This window comes from Myxine glutinosa, chromosome 3 (assembly GCF_964187855.1).
Source record: "Myxine glutinosa chromosome 3, kmMyxGlut1.1, whole genome shotgun sequence".
NCBI lineage: Eukaryota > Metazoa > Chordata > Myxini > Myxiniformes > Myxinidae > Myxine > Myxine glutinosa.
Genome location: NC_136263.1, coordinates 107699643 through 107721690, shown reverse-complemented (window position 1 = coordinate 107721690; position 22048 = coordinate 107699643). Strand labels below are relative to the sequence as shown.

The window sequence follows — 22048 nt, the reverse complement described above, 5'->3', positions numbered from 1 at the left end:
GAAGGGGATAGGAGCAAGAGAGGGGAGACGAGAGAGGAGAGAGGAGAGAGGTGAGGGGAGAGAGTAGAGAGGAGAAACATTTGACATTTTGTTCCTCTTTATTGCGAGGAATCGTTGAACTTGCACAACTTGTACAAGGTACAACAACAACATGTATTTTAAAGGCCATTTCCCTACTAGAGCGGGGGATAGCCTTGCGGTCCCCATGGCAATCATCTCCATTTTGCTCTATTTTCTGCATCTCTCCTTGATAACCCCCTTCCCCGCATTTCTTCTTCCACCATCTTTAACCAAGTCTTTCTCTACTTCCTTCTTCCTTCCCAGTCCTCTACTTCCTTCTACATTCATTTCCATCACTCTTCTCAACCAGTCACTTTCATCCTTCCTCAACACATGACCAAACCATCTCAACCTGTTCCTCTTCACAGCATCAATCACAGGCTCTATTCCCATCATCTTTCGCAATACATCATTTGTCTTCCTCTCTCTCAACAATACTCCGCACATCCGTCGAACCATTCGCATTTCCACCCTTTCCCACCTTCGTTGCTGCTCTACGTTCATTACCCATGTCTCGCTCCCATAAATCATAACACTTCTCACACATGCAGCATACACCTTTCCCTTCAGCTTCAACGACACTCCCCTCATCATCAGCACGCCACTCCGTTCCCGAAACTTCTTCCATGCACATCTCACTCTAGCAACCATTGCCGAGTCTGATCCACCTTCTCCATTCAGCATGTCTCCAAGGTAGCAAAATGTTTTCACACCTTCCAGCTTCACGCCGTCTCTAAGATCCAACTCAACATTTCCTCCATCTGCAGCTCCCTCTGTGCACACCTTACATTTGAATGTAGCTGCCACACTGGTTAATGACCCTCTCAGACCACTACATTTTTGATGAACCCACTCAGCGCACATTGTACATTGAATGGAGTTCACTCCGACACCCTTCCTACACACAGCACAGGGCCACTTCCCAGTTCGTTCCACCTCACCACATGCTTTACCACTTGCCATCACCTTCGTCTTTCCGATATTCACCTTCAGACCTTTTGTCTCCATACAATCCTTTCACTTGTTCATCTTTTCCTTCAGTCCATCCATACTTTCCGCAATCAACACCAGATCATCTGCATACAACAACTCCCACGGTAAACCCTCCTTTACGTTCTGAGCCAGCACCTCCATCACAGCTACAAATAGTAGTGGACTTAGTACCGACCCCTGATGCACTCCCACCTTCACCTCAAACTCACCACTGTTCCCATCCTTCATCCTTACAGCTGTGCGCACTCTTTTGTACATTGCCATCACTACTCTGATCAACCATTCCTCCACTCCTAACTTCCTCAATGCCCATGTCAATACTTTGTGTGGAACCCTATCGAATGCTTTCTCCAGATCAACAAACCCAAGAAACAACTTCTTCCTCTTCACCATGTACTTCTCCTGCAACTGCCTCACAATAAAAAGCACGTCTGTCGTTCCTCTTCCTGGCATAAATCCAAACTGCATTTCGTCGATCTTCACTTTCTTCCTTATCCTCCTCTCCAACACCCTTTCTAATACCTTCATTCCATGCTCCAATAACTTTATCGCTCGGTACGAACCACACTCCAGAGGGTCACCTTTCCCCTTGTATAGAGGGACGAGGGTACTCAGTTCCCAATCCACTGGAATGCGGCCTTCTTTCACCACCAGATTACAGATAATAATAATAATAATAATGCATTTATTTTATATAGCGCTTTTCAGGAAGCCCAAAGGCGCTTTGACAGAGTGCAAAACATAATGCATAGCAAAACATAAAAACAATTGCAAAAAAGAAGAATCAATAGGGAAATATTCAAAGCACAAAGGAGGGAGAAGGAGAGGAGATAGTCAGGGGTTAGATGCTGTGGGTTAAATGTTGAATGCAGTGTTGAACAGGTGGGTCTTGAGTGATGTTTTGAATGTGGTGAGTGAGGAGGAGTCTCTGATGGTGTGAGGTAGCGAGTTCCAGAGGGTGGGAGCAGCGATGGAGAAGGCCCTGTCCCCCCAGGATCTAAATTTGGTCCGGATGGGGGGGGGGGGGGGGTCAGGAGGTTGGTACCAGCAGAGCGGAGGTTGCGGGTGGGAGTGTGTCTGGAGAGGAGGTCAGCCAGGTAGGATGGGGCCAGGTTATGGAGGGCATTGTAGGTCAAGAGGAGGATTTTGTACTGGATTCTCTGGGAGATGGGGAGCCAGTGAAGCTTGTAAAGGACGGGGGTGATGTGGTCACGGGTCCGGGAATGGGTGAGTAGACGGGCAGCGGAGTTCTGAATGTATTGGAGTTTATTGGTGATTGTTGAGGGTGAACCATAAAGGAGGCTATTGCAGTAGTCCAGACGGGAAGTGATGAAGGCGTGGATGAGGGTTTCTGCAGCCACGGAGGAGAGGGATGGACGGAGACGGGCGATGTTTTTCAGGTGAAAGAAGGCTGTCTTTGTGATCTGTTTAGTGTATTTGTCGAAGGAGAGGGTTTGGTCAAAGATGATGCCAAGATTCCGGATGTGAGGGGAGGTGGATACTGGGAAACCGTCGATGTTGAGGGCAAAGTTATGGGTGGACTTGGTGAGCGTTTTTGGGCCAATGATGATTATTTCAGATTTATCACAGTTAAGTTTGAGGAAGTTGATTTGAAGCCAGGATTGTATTTCAGTGATGCAGTTTGTCAGGATAGAGTGGGTGGCGGTGGAGATGAACTTGGTGGAGATGAAAAGCTGGATGTCATCGGCGAAGCAGTGGAATTGATCTCTGTCATTCTCTTCACACCCCCAACTTCCTGCTGCCTTCAACATATCTCCCACAACTCCCGTCGGCCCTCCCGCTTTTCTGCCCTTCATTGCTTTTATCGCTTCCTCAACTTCCTTCTCAGTTATCTTCTCTGCCGGTCCTAAAACTGGGTTACTCTCTATGTTGCCATCCCATTCATTCTCTGTATTCAACAGCATTTCCATATATCTTTTCCATCTTCCTTTAATTCCATCTGGGTCGACAACGATTTGTCCCACTTCATCCTTCAAGCAACTCACCCCCATCACATCACACCTCTCTTTCGCTATCTGCTTTGCAATCCTGAATACTGCTTTCTGACCCTCTTCCGAATCCAAGCGTTCTCCGAACATTTTCCTCCATGCCTCCTGCGCCTTTGCTATCTCTTTCTTTGCAGCCTTCCTGGCTGCCTTATAACTTTCATGCTCTGCTGTTTCTGCTCCCGTACCCTTCGCCTTCTGCCACTCCTTGAACTTCTTCCTCTTCTCGTCAATCCTCATTCCAACTTCATCATCCCACCACCTTGTTTCCGATTGCCTCGGTGGTCCTTTTGTCCATCCACATACCTCACCAACGGCTCCCAACAGAGTAGCTTTCATTGACATCCAACCACTTTCAAGCTCAACCACATCATCCTCGACCCTACTCAGCCTCTCTTTTAATGCCTCCCTTACTGTCACCTCTTTCAACCTCCAAACCTTCATTCTCGGTTGGTACTTCACCCGCCGAGCTCTCCTTGCACCTTTCACCCTTATGTCGCAGACAACCAAGTGGTGCTGTGAAACAGCCTCCTCCCCCGGGATCACCTTTGTGTCCCGGAGGTGCCCCCTATCTCACCTACGCACCATCAGGTAGTCAACGGTTGTTGTCGACCCACCTGACGTGTACGTAACAAGCTTATTATCCTCTTTCTGGAACTGAGTATTACAAATCAACAAATCAGCTCCATCAGCAAACTCCAAAATCCTTTCACCTTCTCCATTTCTCCCACCATATCGGTAACCCCCATGAACTCCGTCAAAACCATCCATACTCCTTCCCACATGTCCATTTAGGTCTCCTCCTACCATAACAACTTCCTCATCTTTCACGTTTTCCATCAGCTTCTCTATCGCACACCAGAACTTGTCCTTCTCTTCATCGCTTCGACCAACCTGCGGAGCATATCCCGAGATGACGTTCACCAAGAGCTTTCCAATCATCATTTTCACCATCATCAACCTATCACTCACTCTAGTCACACTCACCACACTGTCTACAAACTCCTCAGAAAACAGGACACCAACACCATTCACGCCCTCCAGGCACCCTTGCCACATAAACTTGTATTTCTGTCCCTGCCTACCCTTCACCATTGTCACACCACTTCCCTTCCATCTCGTCTCTTGCACACAACATATGTCCACTCTTCTTCTGACCAATACTTCCACCACTTCTCCTGATCTCCCTGTCATTGTCCCTGCATTCCATGTCCCAAACCTCAGAAACCGATCTCCACTTCGGGCTGTACCCTGCCCATATGTAGTTGTAATTGTCATGGTTCTCTTTTTGAGGCAATGTTTTTATGGCCGGATGCCCTTCCTGACGCCAACCCTCTTAGTCATCTCTTACGATGCGCAGGGATACGGTGTACCTATTCTAATCCAGGGTACACACCGGGAAACGTTTAAAACATGGAAATTCTGGGGGGGGGGGGGGGAGGGCGGCGTCAGCATCACGGCTGCGGTTTAAACATATTTAAATAATATTTAAACAAAACCATGAAAAACAATCTGGGAAAAGTCTCTAAGTGAGAACGTGGATTTGAGAAAGCAAGGAGCAGAGGTGGAAGAACAAAACGAGATATAGGGGGCGGGGCACAAGTCGAGACGAGGAGGAGAGCGAACAAGCACGAACAAGCACGTAGGAGAGAAAGAATTAATATAGAAAAAAAAAATTTGTTTGTTTATTTGTTTGTTCTGTTTTCAAAACGCTGGACAAGGGGTAAGATGTTCGTGAGAGGTAGGGGGGAGAAAAGAAAATCAAAGAAACAAGCAAGTACTATGAAGGAAAGAACCCATATTCACAAAACACTGACGGGGGGGAGGGAGCCCGGAGAGACCAGGCCGCACGAGGCGCACGAGGTGCGAACAAAGAAGCGACTAATTACACACAAATTTGCAACAACTACAAAACCAAAATCAAAGAGAAACACACAACAACACATACACAACAAAATACCCAGTGGAAATTTGACAAAGAAACGAACGGGAAAACACTCAAACTTTGATGCCGTGGAGAGATCGAAGCAAGCCTCGTCGCTCGAGGGACCGGAAGTCGTTGTGTACAAGGTAAATCAAAGAAATACAGGCAGGTGACTGTGCAAGGTCAAAAAAGGTAAATTATAAATTCAATGTAAGAACACCATCAACAAGTTCACATAAAGATGCTTTCACACACCACTGCTGCGAAAACAGTGTACAATCACTGGATTTAAATTCAACGTGTACACGTGATGTGACCAAGGTTTTTAAAAGGTGAACAACATCAGAAACAAAACCAGGATCACAAACATTTTGCATTTTGTGTTTCTTTGACAGGTATATAGCAAGCTTCGCTTCAGAGGACAAATAGTTGGCTAAAAGGCATTCATCTTTACACTGGTGGGAGATGCTAAAACCTAAAATAAAAACACAATGAGTAAAAACTAGGCCTCGCCCCCGGATAACACATGATAAAACTGCCTATAAAAAGGCGTGCCAACCTAGAGCAATCGATAAAAATGTGAAAAATGGTTTCTGTGGCACCGCAGAAGGGACACGATTCTGTGTTATCGGAACATATACGGTGAGATAAATCATTGGAGGGTAAAATGTAATGTGCCAGTCGCCACTGCAAGTCTCCGGAGCGTTTGGCGACGGGTACTTTGTACATAGCAGGCCAGTTGATCGAAGTGGAACGAGTAGTCTGGAGCATTCTCCTCCAATGTGCTTGTGGTTCTGCGGGTCTATCGGGAACAAGGGTTTTAACACACATACAATAAACAGAAGATTTTCCCATCAAATGAAAGGAGGTGAAACCTTGGAAATGAAGCAAAAGCTCTGGAAAAGGATGGTGGGATGAGAGAGGGCCAGCTTCCACCTTTGGAGCCCATTTTAGCCTCCTTTGCTTGAAAAAGCGCAGAATCACAGAAAAAATCCTCCCAATGACCCGAATGGACCTAACTCCAGTGGCCACAGTGACGTCAGCAGCTGGTTTCCACTTGCAAGGAGGAGGGGTTCTAAAATCTTTAACCTTGGTGCATCCAACATCAATAAACTTTTGCATAAAGGTGCGATCACTGCAGATCCCTTCAAAAATGGGGTTTATAAAGATTGGCTCGTTTAAAAACATTTCAAGGGAGTAGTTACGGTTATCACTGCGCACGGTAACCGCCTGCCATGCCTCTAGCACACTCCTGTAGAACAGGGGGCCTGATGCAATATCAACTTTCTTGGTGTCAATGAGGAACAGTTCCTGATCGTAGCCGAGTTTCCCTGCCTGCCGTAGCAGGCAGTGAGCCAAGGCCTTCCACGAGACGTCCGTATACAACAGTCGACGAAGCGACAGGAGGCGAAAAGCCATCACTTTGCTGGTAATGGTGATCATGCCCTGTCCTCCTTCAGCAACAAGGAGGTTTAACACACCAGGTTTGAGCCAGTGCTTCCCCCCCCAAAAGAAGTCAATAAAAATAGATTGTCGTTTTTTAAGAATAAAAACCGGGGGCTGCAGTGCCATAAAAACGTGCCAAAGCATTGATGCTGCAAGGTTATTTATAATGAGGGTTCGGCCCCGATACGAGAGTTGACAGAGTAAGCCCTTCCATTTGAGCAGCTGCCTCTCCATTTTATTCATTAGAGATTCCCAGTTTTTCAAAATAAAGTTTTCAGTGGCAAGAAAAACGCCTAGATAAAAAAAATTCCATCCCATACCCATTCAAGTTGCTCAGGTAGAGACGGAGGAGTGGCGCCATTTTGCGGACCAAGATAGGGAGCTCTGCTCTTTTTCCAATTCACTTTTGCGGAACTTGCCAAACTGAATTCTTGAATGCTTTGGACCAAGGCCAAAACGTCCTCATCCGAGTGAATGATTACACAAAGGTCGTCTGCATAAGCAATCACTTTAAACGGGTTCGCTGTCGGTTGGGGAAGGAAACCGAGAAGACGTGCACGCAACCGGATGAGCAAAGGCTCAATCGTGAGAGAGTACAGGAGGCCGGAAAGAGGGCAACCTTGACGAATGCCTCTACTAGCCGGGAAAGGCTGACATAAAATGTTGTTAACTTTTAGGAGACTAAAAGTGTTATTATACAGTAGCTGTACGTGAGAGATAAAATTTTCCCCAAAACCAAACCCTCTTAAAACAGAAAAAAAGATTGAAATGATCAATGGTATCAAAGGCCTTTTCTTGATCTAAGAACACCAAGCCAACATTTGTTTGTTGGAGAGAACAGATATCAATCATGTCACGCACAATAAATATACTGTTGTAGTGGCTACCGCTGGGTTTACACAATCGCCTTGCACCTACCAAGGACGCGGAGCGATCACCATGCCGGGCTCGTCCAGGGCGCCCGGGCAGGCCCGCGCTCAACTTGCCAGGCCTCGGCCGGGACGCCCGGGCATGCCCGGGCACGCCCGGCCACGCCCGCTCTCGACTTGCCAGGCCGCGGCCAGGACGCCCGGCCACGCCCCCTCTCGCCTTTCCTGGGCAAACGCTCCGGGATAATGTGTGTATATATATTGCTGCCCGATAAACGGGCTTTTCAGAGTACCCGAGTTGTTTTGTGACAAGAAAGAAACTCGGACGAATTCCAGCTTTTTGTCGCGTCCATTCTTCCGACTACGTGGGAGCACAGCTCCTTCATTGGTGACCTACCGACATGGACACGGCAGTTGCCCTTAAACTGCCTACCTTCTGGGAGGCTCACGCGGTGGTTTGGTTCGCCGAGGCGGGCTCCCTGTTCACCCTGCAAGGCATCACGGCCGACGACACCCGCTTCCACCATGTGGTAGCAGCGCTCGGTTCAGCCACCGCGGCCCGCGCCCTGAGCCTCCTCGAGAGCCCGCCATCCGCCGACAAATATGGCGCGATTAAAAAGCTCCTCCTCGACGCTTTCGCCCTCCCATCGGCGGAACGCGCACGGCACCTGCTCGACCTGCCCGAGCTCGGCGACACGCGCCCGTCCGAGCGAATGGACTACATGCTTTCGCTGCTCGGCGAGCACTCTCCGGCAATCCTGTTCCGGGAGCTGTTCCTCCGTCAGCTGCCTAGCCCGGTACGCCTCGCCCTGGCGAGCACGACGATCACGGATCCCCGCGCCCTCACCAGGGAAGCCGACAAGATCTCCGCGGCAGGCCAACGCATTGCAGCAGCGACCTGGGGCCCACCGCCGTCCGACGCAACGCCCATGGCGCCCGAGCACCCGGCACGGTCGACGACCGAACTGCCAACGCAATTGGCGGCCGCAACGCCGAGCCGACCACCTCCAGCACGACGACCGGGGCCTCCACCTGACCAAGCATGGTGTTACTATCATGCCAGGTTCGGACAGAAGGCCCGGACATGCCGACCCCCGTGCACCTTCGGCAGGCCGGGAAACGGCCGGGCCGGCGTTCATTACCAGCCATGAGCGCCGGCCACACGGGCAATTTACTTTTCATCACGGACAAAGCGTCCGGACGGCGCTTACTGTGCGACACCGGCACCCAACTGAGCATCATACCCACCTCCGATCAGGACAGGCAGTCCGCGGTTTGCGGCCCCTCCTTGGTTGCGGCCAACGGATCGGCCATCCGCACCTTCGGTCCGCGCAACGTCACCCTCTGCTTCGGCGGCCAACGCTTTGCTTGGACTTTTGTAACCGCCAGCGTGCCCATGGCTCTGCTAGGCGCCGACTTCCTCTGCGCACACGGACTGCTGGTGGACGTCCAACGGCATCGCCTCATCAACGCCGAGACCTTCAGCTCCCTGGTATGCACATTGAGCAGCTCCGCTCCGTCCGAGCTGGCATGCGCCCTCCCGGCGGCGAACGAGTTTGCTCGCCTGCTCACGGAGTTCCCGGCCCTCACGCGGCCGACGTTTTCGGCCGTCGCAGTACGACATGGGATCGAGCACCACATACCAACCACGGGCCCGCCGGTCTACGCCAGAGCCCGCCGCCTCGACCCAGCCAAGCTCGCCGTGGCCATAGCCGAGTTCGACGCTTTGGAACACCTCGGCATCGTGCGGCGCTCCGATAGCGCGTGGGCTTCGCCACTACACATCGTCCCAAAACCAGGGGGCGGCTGGCGCCCATGTGGTGACTACCGCCGCCTTAACGACGCTACCACCCCCGACAGGTATCCGATCCCGCACATCCAAGACTTCTCCGCCCGTCTGGCAGGACGGGTCATTTTTTCAAAAATCAATCTCATACGGGGATATCACCAGGTACCTGTCAGGGCGGCCGACGTCCCTAAAACGGCCATCATCACGCCGTTCGGCTTATTCGAATTCCTACGGATGCCGTTTGGCCTCAAGAACGCGGCTCAGGCATTCCAGCGCTTGATGGACGGCGTGCTGCGTGACCTGCCGTTCCTCTTCGTTTACCTGGACGACATCCTCGTCGCCAGCACGTCCCGGGCCGAGCACCTCCTCCACCTCCGAACACTGTTCGGGCGCCTCAGCGAGCACGGCCTCATCGTCAACCCGGCCAAATGCCACTTCGGCACGACGGCCGTTGATTTCTTGGGCCACCACATCACCAAGAACGGGGCCGTGCCGCTGCCAACCAAGGTCGAGGCCATCACCACGTTTCCGCGTCCCCGCTCCATAAAGGCCCTGCAGGAATTCCTGGGAATGGTGAATTTCTATCACCGCTTCGTGCCCCGCGCTGCTCAACTCATGCGGCCCCTCTACGAAGCCCTCCGGGGCAAGCCGGCCAAGCACGACATCGTCTGGTCCGCAGCAATGGACGCGGCCTTCCAAAGCTCAAAGCGGGCCCTCGCCGACGCAACATTGCTCGCTCACCCGGTGCTCAACGCTCCCATCGCCCTCACCACGGATGCCTCAGACTACGCGGTGGGCGCCGTACATGAGCAATGGGTGAACGGGGTTTGGCAGCCACTCGCTTTTTTCAGCTGGCAGCTCCGGCCGAACGAGCTCAAATATAGCACGTTTGACCGTGAGCTCCTCGGTCTACACCTGGCCATTCGCCATTTCCACCACCTCCTGGAGGGCCGACCCTTCACGGCGTTCGTCGACCACAAGCCGTTGGTTTACGCAATGGCCAAGGTCACGGAGCCGTGGTCGGCCCGCCAACAGCGCCACCTCTCCGCCGTGTCGGAGTTTACCACGGACATCCGGCACGTTGCCGGCAAAAACAACGCCGTGGCCGACTGTCTTTCTCGGGCCAGCGCGAACGCGGTCCACCTCGGCGTGGACTTCGCGCTTATGGCGGCGGACCAAACCACCGACACCACGGTGCAAGCCCTCCGGGCGGCGGACATGGGCCTCCGCCTGGTCGACATCCCCTTCGCGGACACTGTCCTGCTCTGCGACGTCTCCCAAGGCCAGCCTCGCCCCATCGTGCCCGTTACCTGGCAACGCCGCATCTTCACCTCCCTCCACGGCCTTTCCCACCCGGGCCGGAAAGCTTCCCAGAAGCTGGTGTCGGCGCGATTCGTCTGGCACGGCCTTCGACGGGACGTCCGCGATTGGACCAGCACCGGCACAGCCTGCCAACAGTCCAAGGTCCACCGACACACCCAGGCCCCGCTGGCACCTTTCACCGTGCCCGAACGACGTTTCGACCACGTCAACGTGGGTCTGGTGGGCCCCCTCCCCCCATCACGGGGGTTCACACACCTGCTCACCATGGTGGACAGGACCACCAGGTGGCCGGAGGCCGTTCCCCTCGTCTCCACCACCACCGCCGACGTGGCGCAGGCTTTCATCGCCACCTGGGTCGCCCGCTTCGGCGCACCGGCGGACATCTCGTCGGACCGCGGACCGCAGTTCACCTCCGAGCTGTGGGGCGCGGTCGCCCGCAACCTGGGGGTCAAGCTCCACCGTACTACGGCCTACCACCCCCAAGCCAACGGGTTGTGCGAGCGATTCCACCGCTCCATGAAGGACGCGCTCATGGCCGGCCTTCAAGACGGCGGTTGGGCCGACCGGCTGCCGTGGGTCCTTTTGGGCCTCCGCACGGCCCCCAAGGAGGACCTCCGGGCATCCACCGCCGAGCTTGTCTACGGCCAGGCGCTACGCGTCCCGGGCGAATTCGTGCCCGACGCTACCAGTCCCTGGTCCGCAGCTCACCAGCGCTCGGACCTCCAGGAGGCCGCCCAACGGTTTGCCCCCGTGCCAACATCCCACCACGGTGACCCCCAGTCCTACGTCCCCCCAGCGCTTCGCACAGCGGAGTACGTTTTTCTGCGTCATGACGCACATCGGGGCCACTCCGGCCGCTGTACGACGGGCCCTTCCGGGTCCTGCGACGGGACGACAAGTCGTTCGTCATCGACATTAGCGGCAGGTTGGACCGGATTGCGGTGGACCGCCTCAAGCCGGCGCACGTGGACATCGACCAACCGCCACGGTTGGCCCTTCCGCCACGGCGAGGCCGCCCCCCGTCCACGGTGCCCCCCACTCGACCGCCCACCACCACACCAGACCCCCCCCCCCCCACGACCCACCAGGGGTCGCTTCGTCCAGGTCATCAGGACCCCCCTCAAATTGACCCTGCCGGTGCAAGTCGATTCTGGGGGGACGTGTGTAGCGGCTACCGCTGGGTTTACACAATCACCTTGCACCTACCAAGGACGCGGAGCGATTACCATGCCGGGCTCGTCCAGGATGCCCGGGCATGCCCGCCCTCGACTTGCCAGGCCGCGGCCAGGACGCCCGGCCACGCCCCCTCTCGCCTTTCCTGGGCAAACGCTCCGGGATAATGTGTGTATATATATTGCTGCCCGATAAACGGGCTTTTCAGAGTACCCGAGTTGTTTTGTGACAATAAAGAAACTCGGACGAATTCCAGCTTTTTGTCGCGTCCATTCTTCCGACTACGTGGGAGCACAGCTCCTTCGCTGTCATGAATTGTCCTTTTAGAGACACAGTAAGATTGATCTGGGTGTATGATCTCCCCAATAACGGCTCTGAGCCGGTTGGTGAGACCCTTGGAGAGTATCTCGTAGTCTGCACAAAGCAGTGAAATGGGACGCCAATTGTGGGGTTGCTGAAGGTCTCCCTTTTTTGGGATAAGGGCGAGTACAGCCCTACGTCAACTTAAAGGCAGCGAGCCTGATCGTCGGCCGTCCATCAAAACCTCAAGTAGCTCTGGCCCCAGGAGGTCCCAAATGGTTTTATAAAGTTCTGTAGGACTTCCATCCAGGCCAGAGGCCCTACCAGAAGGTAAGGTTTGTAGAGCAGCATGGAGTTCCTCCAAAGTTACTTCCTTGTCCAGTTGTAGGAGTGCAGATTCTGACAAGTTGGGTAAGGAAGAAGTTAACAACTCCATAACTTCGTTGTCGATGTTCCTAGCATGATAAAGTTCAGAGAAGTAGTGTTTAAGTGAGGCTCTGATATCTTTTTGATCATGCGTTATCCTTCCTTCCTTTGTTCTTACTGAAGTTATCTGCTGACTTCTCTTTGTTTGAGCTTCCAGTATGGTAAGCTCCAAATTGTTGGCAAAAAGATCTTATCTGCACTTTGGCATTGTCCCACCATTGTCCAAGGCGGGGGAAGGAAGATTTACGTTGGCGCGGGGCTTTCCAGAACACACGAAAGGCATCAACAAACAGTTGGTCGTCCAAAAGGCTTGCATTGAAGGTCCAGTAGGCAGCACCACGATTCCGAACTGGTGGGTGAATACGAAGTGCGACCATGTGATGGTCTGAGAAGCCACTTGGGACAATGTCCATATTGCTCACAACATTCAAAAAAACACTATTGATGTAAAAACGGTCAAATCTTGCAAGTGATAGGTGGGCGTTTGAACACCGACACCACGTGTATTAGCGGACAGAAAGATTGCGGATTCTCCACACATCGACAAGGGAATACTTAGACAAAGCTCTCAACAAAGGCACCGTGCTTGCTGGGTGAGGTTCCTCTCCATTACGATCAATGGCGGAGTCTGTTGTACAGTTGAAATCTCCACCCCAAGCAAACAAGTCCGTTAAAATCAATGTGTGCAAGAGAAGTTTCCAAGTGCGTGTAAAAGGCAAGTCTCTCCGTGCTATCACTCGGCGCGTAGACGTTCAGTACAGTGTGTTTTATACCATTGTGTGTAAAGGTGAGTGAAATCAAATACCCTTTCATTATCTCATTAAAAACAACACTAGGACTGCAAAAGTATATAAACAACACTAGGTTGTATATAAACAGCTACCCCAGCCCTAGGGTGTTCCAGACTACTAAAAAACCATTTTCCTTTCATTAGCCTTTGCCATTCACTTGCACAAGAGGAGCTGCATCTTGTTTCTTGTAAAAGCAAAACATCAATGTGATTTGCCCCAACAAACTGCTTAACTTCGGCTTTACGGATGGAAGAGCGTCCCCCATTAATGTTTAAACTCGCTATAGAGAAAGCCTTCGAGGTTGGTGTGTCAGAAGCTCGGCCTGTCTACGTCTGCAGCTCCTTCTTTGCTTTAAGGATGCATTTCCGGAGGCGATACACTTGTGAATCGGTCACGCCAAGCAAGCTGTCCGGCTTTAAGGAGCAATCGCTTTGCAGAGATTATAAAGGTGGACAGGTCAGGGAAAAAGTCTTTAATTTTAACATGTTTCTTGTGATAGGTGTCATGGAGAAACTTTATGATATCGGCAGGTGGAACACTGGGAACACTCTCCGAATCTTGGGAAAAAACTGGATCGTTCCACACTTCGATGCTGCCACCAGAAGAAAGCGACGAGGCTCTGTCTGAATCATAGTCTGAGCACCGATCCGTGTCCATTACATCAATGTCATGCTGGTTTAATAAAGGAGGCCTCATGTTCTGCTTCCAAAGGGGGAGCAGGAGTGGGAGCAGGAGTGGGAGGAGGGGGAGGGGTGAGGAGAAGAGGGGTGAGAGGAGCAGGAGGAGAGGGAGGATGAAGAGGAGGGTGGGGAGGAGGAGGTATGTTGACGGGAGGAGCTTTGCATTCCATTTGTGCCAAACCTGGTATTTGACCAGTTGAAGCTTTGCATACTGATTCAACCAGGTCCGGAGTTATTTGTGACTCAGAAATTGAACACACTTCACTCTCAGCGGGGAGGGGGATAATAGTGGATTCAATGTTAATATCCATGGGGCTTGTGACGACGGGAGTGGTCACGTGTGCTTCCTGATGCACAATACCAATTTCCTGCTCGTGTTCACCGGCCCCACAAGTAGGAATGTCATCATTCCCCGGAGCAAGAACATCAAAAGGGTTTTGAGTTTTAAAAACAGCAAATGTTGCTGTTTCTAAACACGAGACATTGTTTTCCGCAGCCGGCGCCATCCTTTTTGCACTGCTCGTCGTCACATCTTGACTATTGTCGGTTAGATGTTTCAATTTATGTTTCCTTTTTGAAGGTACAACAGTGAAGCCTTCATTATCTGCCTGGGGTTGATTTACCCCCACCTCCGACGGTCCAGGCAGATTGTTCGAGTTTGAGGCGTCACCAGCATGCCCAACTCTAGATGGACCACTGTTGGTCTCAATGGACTCTACCGGCCTAAATGCGCCACTCGATGTAATCTTGGGGCAAGCGTTCTTTACATGTCCAGATTGACTACATATAAAACAGGTCGTGGTCTCCGTCGCAATATAAATTTGGTAATTGCGACTTTTGTTTTTAAACGTCATCACTGCATTGAGCGATTGAGCGTTGTCTTTTAGAATGATATAGCAATGACGTCGGAACGACATGATGTGGCGAACCGAAGCATCAGAGGGCAGACGAAGCGGGATCATCGAGATTCGTGACACAACCGTGCCAAAAACGCTTAATGCAGCCACAATCTCCTCACTTGAGAAGAAGGGCGGAATATTGGACATGATTAACTTAACCGCGGAAGTGTCCAAAGGACTAACGTGAACAAAGACGTCCGGCGGTACGGATAGACCGGTTTCAACCGCCTGAGCCACGTGTTGCTCTTCCGACACGAAAACCACGATACGTTGGTTCATTTTTGAAGTGGCGAGAACATTCTCAATTCCAACGAGCTCTCCGAGAGCCATCACCACATTATCAACACGAACTCCGTCAGGTGGAGCAATCGTCACTCCGTTCTTGCGAGTGAGTGACTCGTACACACTATTGTGCAAACGTTCGTTTGCCACAGCTTAAAGAAAAACAAGAGAAGTTTAAGTTAAACAAAAGAAACCTTCCACATGCAAACAGCAAGTGGAGGAAAATGAAAATAACAAAAAAGAGGGTATAATGAGGAAGATAAACCACCGATGAGCATACAAGGCTATAAGAACATGGCAGATGAAACGCAGGCCTGGAAACCAAGGGTTTCACGAAGAACCCGCGAAGCACTTCCGATGTGCGCTCTCTTTCTCTCTCTCTTCTCAACAAGGAAGGGAAACACGGGGAAAACTTCACAAACACGTACAAGGACACAAATGGAGTGAAATGGGGATAGGAAAGACGCCAACACAGCACAGTACTCACAGCTCGGCGCACACAGCCGCCATACCCAAATCGCAACAACCAGCAGGGGGCGAGAGAGAGGGCGAGAGAGGGCGAGAGAAAAAGAGAGAATTTGCGTGTCATCCTTGCGCTCTTCGTTGCCTGAAATTCTCTATTTTGAAACTTTTGAAACATTTGAAACATTTGGAGAATTAGAACTATATACTACCCCTTTAATAGAGGCAGCGTGCATACGTCACCATCTTACGTGCCCTCGTCACGCCTTCTCGTGTCCCGTGTTCTTCCCCCCCACGCATTTCACGCATGCTTTTGAGGCCCCGCCTCTTTCTTTTGCCCCTATCTACCAATGGGAGGAAGTGTTGACGCGTTTGGGGCGTTTCTGCAGTTCCAAATAGATATTTCCACGCCCCTTTCTCTTTCCCCTCTTTTGCCCCCTCGTGGAGAAGATTATGCCCCCGCCTTTGCGCAGGGGCCATGCTAATCTTCTCTGTATCGTTCCAATTTTTGCATATGTACTGCCGAAGCTTTTTGACTTTTGAAGTCCTTTTATTATCAAAATAATACAAAAAAATGCATTTATATCTTCACACCAATCATAAATACATGAAAAAGCAATGAAACGAAAAGGTTACAGAAGTATCACGGCACACAATTTGCCAAAATAAACCATTAACTTTATACAACCTACAAAAATATTACCAGTTGGTTCTCACGAACCTCACACAACCCTTCATGACACCAAGTATTGGTGAATTCATCAAGATTGTTTGCATCCTTATAGAAACAAAACTCTAGTTTAAGTCTTGCTGACACGAGGGCATTGAAAAACAACATTACATTGCATTCCCCGGCAGGTTTACCGTTCAATTTCTCCCTTCTTGAGAGATATATTGCCAGCTTGGCTGTTGCGACAAGAAACCTCATTAACATATTTTCCTTGCTTGACTTGGCATTAAAGCCGAAAATAAAAGAACACAACGAGAAAACAACCTTCATTCTGTGTGCCACAAGATTAAACCACCGAAACAAAGGAACCAATCTCACACAATTAATGAAGGCGTGGAACACGTCCTCCGTACATATGCAGAATGGGCAACATGTGGATGTAGGAGAGAAATGGTTGATTAACTTATTGGAGGGGACTATCCAGTGGATCAGTCTCCATTGGAGATCACCAGATCTTTTACTTATGAGCTTGCTATACATGGAGTTCCATACAGGTTCAGAGGGGGGTCCCACAGGCAACAGTCTCTTCCACCGGATTATTCCATTTAGTGGCGTATCCCCCAGCAGTAACTTGACACATGACTTGTATAGCTCTTTACTGCTAGTCTCTTGAAAGGGGCTTATCCCCATGCTAACCGGGGGTAAGTCTTCCTACTTGAAGTGCACCAGTAACCCAGGAAAAACCCACTCATCATGCAATGGTTCGAGCTCGTGGGACCAGCATACTCTCAGCCGTACCCCTATTCGTATCACCTCTCTCAACACTTTTGCAGTCACTCTTTCGGACCGAATTCCTGCTAGCTCGGCTACTTCTCGAGCTGATTTCCACCCGCAACCTGAAACTTGCCGGAGGTGCCATACTTTTGTGATGCCGGCAATTATGAAATGCTGGCAGAGGTCCCTACTTTTGGGTATGTTTGGGAAAAGCCGATTGCAGAACAAAGGCTCTTGTGCAAACATATGGATGTCGTAGTTGTCTTCTTGACGGCACACTGTGAGGTTCTGCCAAGCATTCAACACACTCTGATAAAAAACAGGAAGAGGAGATGTGTCAACTTGTTGAAGCAGGACCAAGAAACATTCGCGGCCATATCCCAGCCCGCCAGCTTGCCGCAAAATGTGGGTGGCCAAAACATGGTTTGGTAATTGTTCTTTCACCAAAAGTTTTTGCACAGTGCATAGCCGAAAGGCCATTATGCGGCTCTTGATGTCGACCATACTCTGGCCACCCTCGGCCAATGGACGGCATACAACGTTTGGCCGTAACCAGTGATGCCCTCCCCAAAAGAACTCCAACAGTTGCCTTTGCACTTCCTTCACCAAGCCTTCTGGTGGTTGCAGGCAGATGAATCTGTGCCACAAGAAGGAGGCGACGAGGTTCTTGACTACCAAAACTCGGCCCTTATACGAAAGGTGAGGCAGGGCTCTCCTCCATCTACTCAATCTCTTTTTTACGCGTTCAGCGACACCTTCCCAGTTTTTCTGGCCGTACTGTGGGGATCCAAGGAACACTCCAAGATAGCGAACACCTCCATCCACCCACTTTAAACTTGCAGGAAGGTGTATTGGCGGGTCTTGCGCCATTCTAGATGCACTGTCCCTGACAGAGGGAACCCATAGCGCTTTGCTCTTTTCCCAGTTGCACTTCAACGAGGAAGCTAAACCAAACAAATGTAGGCACTTAGCCAGAGCTGCAATGTCGTTATTGTTTTTAACAATGATTGCAACATCATCAGCATACGCCGATACGACAACTGGAGGATGATCAGGAGATATACTCATTCCAGAAACGTTATTCCTTAGTAACACGAGAAGTGATTCCATTACAAGGGTGAACAGTAAGCCGGAGACAGGGCAACCTTGCCTTACCCCCCTTTGAACCTGTATGGGAGAACAAAGCTCATTGTTCACCTTAACTAAACTGAATATATTGTTGTACAATAAAGCAATATAAGTTCTGAAATTATCTCCAAATCCACAGGCTTCAAGCACATGATTCAAAAAGACATGATCGATGCTATCAAAAGCCTTTTCTAAATCAAGAAAAATTATACCAAAGTCATTCTGCACACAGTTGCCATCTATGAGATCTCTAATGAAAAATATGTTATCATACATAGATCTACCTGGAATACAATAACTCTGATCAGGGTGAACCAAATCGCAAATTAACCTTTTAGCTCGATTCGCCAGAACTTTTGAAAGGATTTTATAATTAGTGCATAGTAGAGAAACAGGTCTCCAATTCTTCATTTGTCGCAAATCACCAGCCTTTGGAAGAAGGGACATCACCGCTCTTCTCAAACTTAAAGGCAATTCTCCATGAGTCAGTGATGATTCAAGAACATGCATCAGTTCTGGACCTAATAGTTCCCAAAATTCCACATAAAATTCAGCCGGCAGACCATCGATTCCAGGGGCTCTTCCCGAGTCCATTCCAGCCAGGGCTTGCGTTAACTCCTCGAGCGTAATTGGCGAGTCCATATCCAGCCGCTGGGACTCGGTTAACGAGGATAGGTGAGAGGTTAAAAGTCTCATTGTTTCATCACAAACAACCTGTTTTGAAAACAGTTTGGAAAAGCAGTCCTGAACACATAACCGTCTGTCTCTGGGATTTACAACGACAGCTCCGCCAGGATTAATTACAGAAAAAATGTTCTTGGGTGCTTTACTGACAGAGTCCAGATGAAAAAAAGCTTTACTAGGGGTATCTAAAACCTTTAAGTTCTTAACCCTTAGTCTGACCAACAACCCTGCTGCTTTCTCCTGGATTAACTCTCTCAGCTGAGTCTTCTTTTCTCGTAATAACTGGAAGTTTCTTGCATTATTCTTTTTAGCAAGTTTACCTTCGAGCTGTACAATGTCAGCTTCCAAACAAGTCATTGTTATATTCTTAACATTTGTAATGTTTGCTCTAAACTGTTGACAAAACACCCGAATCTGGGCTTTCGTATTGTCCCACCAAAGATTAACTGAAGAAAAAGAGGCCTTTCTTTGGATTTGATTAGCCCAGAAAACTTGGAAGGCTTCTTTAAATAGACCATCTTCTAGAAGACTGGTATTAAATTTCCAGTATGCACTTTTATTTATTGGCTGAGGAAAAAGAAACCCCATGGTTACTAAATGATGGTCTGAGAATATTGACGGAAAATAATCTGGAGAGACTATAGCGTTTCTAAAAGGTGAGTTTATATACCATCGGTCGAGTCTCGCAAAGGACACTCTTCCTCTGGTGATGCGGCTCCAGGTGAACTGAGGTTCATTGGGGAAAAGTACCCTCCATACATCTAGCAAACCCACCCGAGAAAGGAAAAGGGATAAATCAATACATGATTCGGGATGAGGTTCTGCCGAGTTCCTGTCCATTACAGGTTCAAAGGTACAGTTAAAATCACCCCCGATACACACACATTGGTTTAGATCAACTGTCTGCAGGTGATTAATCACAGACGCAAAGAAAGCTTTCCGTTCTGTGCTCTCACTTGGTGCGTACACATTGAATAATGTGAAATGGAAATTATTAACCTCCAGTTCAAGAGAGCTGAATCGGCCTTTAACAATCTCCTGGAAGAGGATTGACTCAGGTACTAGCCCTGGTCGAAGTACGAAAGCAACACCTGCCGAAAAGGAAGACAGGTTGCTAAAAAAGCACTGTCCCCCAAAAACGCGACACCAATCATATTCTACGTTTTGGGTGATGTGCGTTTCCTGCAGTAAAAGTACATCGACATTTTTGCGCCGAAACAAACTTTGCACTTGAGCTTGGCGGTTTGGGTTTGCACCTCCACCGTTAATGTTCAAGGTGCCAAAGGTAATTTGCTTCATTCCTTATCAAAAGGTTTGATTGGGTGTTGCGAAATCTCAAGACTGGCTTTTGTAATAAATTTCCTGAGTCGGTGAAATTGTGACCTTGTTAGTGGAAATTCTTTGCCCTTTCTTGTTATTTCCTTTGCTGATTGAATAAATGAACCTAAATCAGGAAATGTATCCCTGATAACTACATTTCGCTGTCTGTAGGTTTCATTCAGAAAGGAGAGTACAAGTTGAGGAGATATCATTGGCTGACTCAACTGAGACTGAGACAACTCAGGCACCTCCTCATCCTCATCAGATTCCGACAAGTCTGACAAGGTCCCTCCAGGATCGAGGATGTCGGCCTCCGTGGTCACTATGGGAATTGTCAGTATCTCTGGGGATTCGCTGGAGAGCTCCACTGTGCAATCCACGATGCCATGGTGATATTTGTGCTCGTCAGAAGTTGAAGCCTCGGTTTCATCCTCTTGTGGAGCACAATCTACCGAATCGATGAGCGACTCGGTGACACCGTTTTGAATCTGCATCGGTAGAGCAGCACTGCAGAGGGATGAGTCAGTCACTGTCTGCTCGTTCACAGTGACTGATGTCAATGATCGTAATGGTTCGTTCGAGGGTTTATCAACGTATTCAGCGTTGCAACTTATTTCACCCATATAGCAATTTGCGTCCACAGAGTTTGTACCCAAACTTTCAGACATATTATCCTCAATTGCAGCACCCGATTCACCATCCTTTTTTTCAAACCCGATGGAAGCATGAGGAACACATTGAGGTGTGTGTTCAGCTACACTGGCCTTCTCCAATACCACCTTTTTTGGATTACTGATAGAAAAATTATCAACCGACGCCCTTCGTTTTTTAGAACCAATAATAGGGTCCTCCTCCATTCCTTCACTACATGAGGGAATCGCAGCAAAGGTTGTGCGAGTTGGGGTCGCTTCGGTTTCTGTGACAGGAAGTGAAGTGCGATCGTTTTCTAGACTCGGGATATGCGCATCGATGTTGCTATTGTTTGTCTCACTGCAGGAGGGAACAGCAGGAACCGGTAAACTCACAGGATTAACTCCAGTCGGTTGAATAGGAACACGAGTATTATCATTTTTACAATCGGTGTATGCGTGGCCATTTTCCCCACACTTTGAACACGAAACGTTGGGACAAAAACGTTTAACGTGACCAAAGGCTCCACAGTGAAAACACGTTAGTGAGGCTGACGAGGCGTACATTTGATACTCCCGATCGTCGGATTTTACTTTAAATGAAATATTTAACCCTGTATCATCACCACGATCGGGAAGTACCATGTAAACTTGGCGACGGAAACTCATAACGTGTTTTATCCTCTCGTCTCGGCTCTTCAGAGGGATCATGGACATTCTCGACACAGCTGTTCCATAACGAGAAAGGACTGACATTAGTTTGTCGTTTGATATAAATGGTGGTACGTTTGATACAACGATTTTCATCGCTGGAGTATCCATGGGGGACGCTAACATAAAAACACCACCTTCTGTGGTTAAACCTGCACTCACGACGTCGTGAACAAAGTTTTCTTCGGACAGGAAAATAACAACTTTTTGATTCATTCGTGAGGCAGCTCGGACATGCTCGCACCCGATTATTTTCCCCACTGCGAGTACCACATCCTCAGTGAGGACTCCTTCTGGTGGAACACACACAAATGCATGCTTCCTCGTTAGGCTATCGAACGCCTCTAACCGAGAGCGTGCATTCGCCATACCAGCGAATTCAACACCCCCCACTTGTCCGAACCGGACAAGAAGGTATCAAACCTAAATAATCGAACTAAAGTAAGTAATAAACGTGCATTATAAGCACAAAAATGGCTTACAAAACGCCGTCGAAGCCAGTAGGCCGCACCCAAAATGGGCCCGCTCTCAATCCTCTCTCTCTCGAAGACAAAGGTGTAGAACGGATGAAAACAAAATGCCAAAGTACACAGGATAGGAAGGAGAGGGAGGGGGGGGGCAGGGTAGGGCAGGACAGGAGGAAAACTCACAAATAACTCACGACAACACAGAGCAGTTGCTCACAGCCGCCATGACGCCACGCCCACCA

The 22048-nt window shown here is 49.7% G+C and overlaps 1 protein-coding gene and 1 pseudogene across 8 annotated transcripts in view; both read right to left on the bottom strand.

The window, feature by feature from the left end:
* The window catches only part of LOC137413458 (receptor-type tyrosine-protein phosphatase H-like), a 308008-nt gene that overhangs the window by 193703 nt on the left and 92257 nt on the right, over positions 1 to 22048 (bottom strand). The window lies entirely within an intron of this gene.
* On the bottom strand, positions 15886 to 15960 carry LOC137433244 (U6 spliceosomal RNA; annotated as a pseudogene).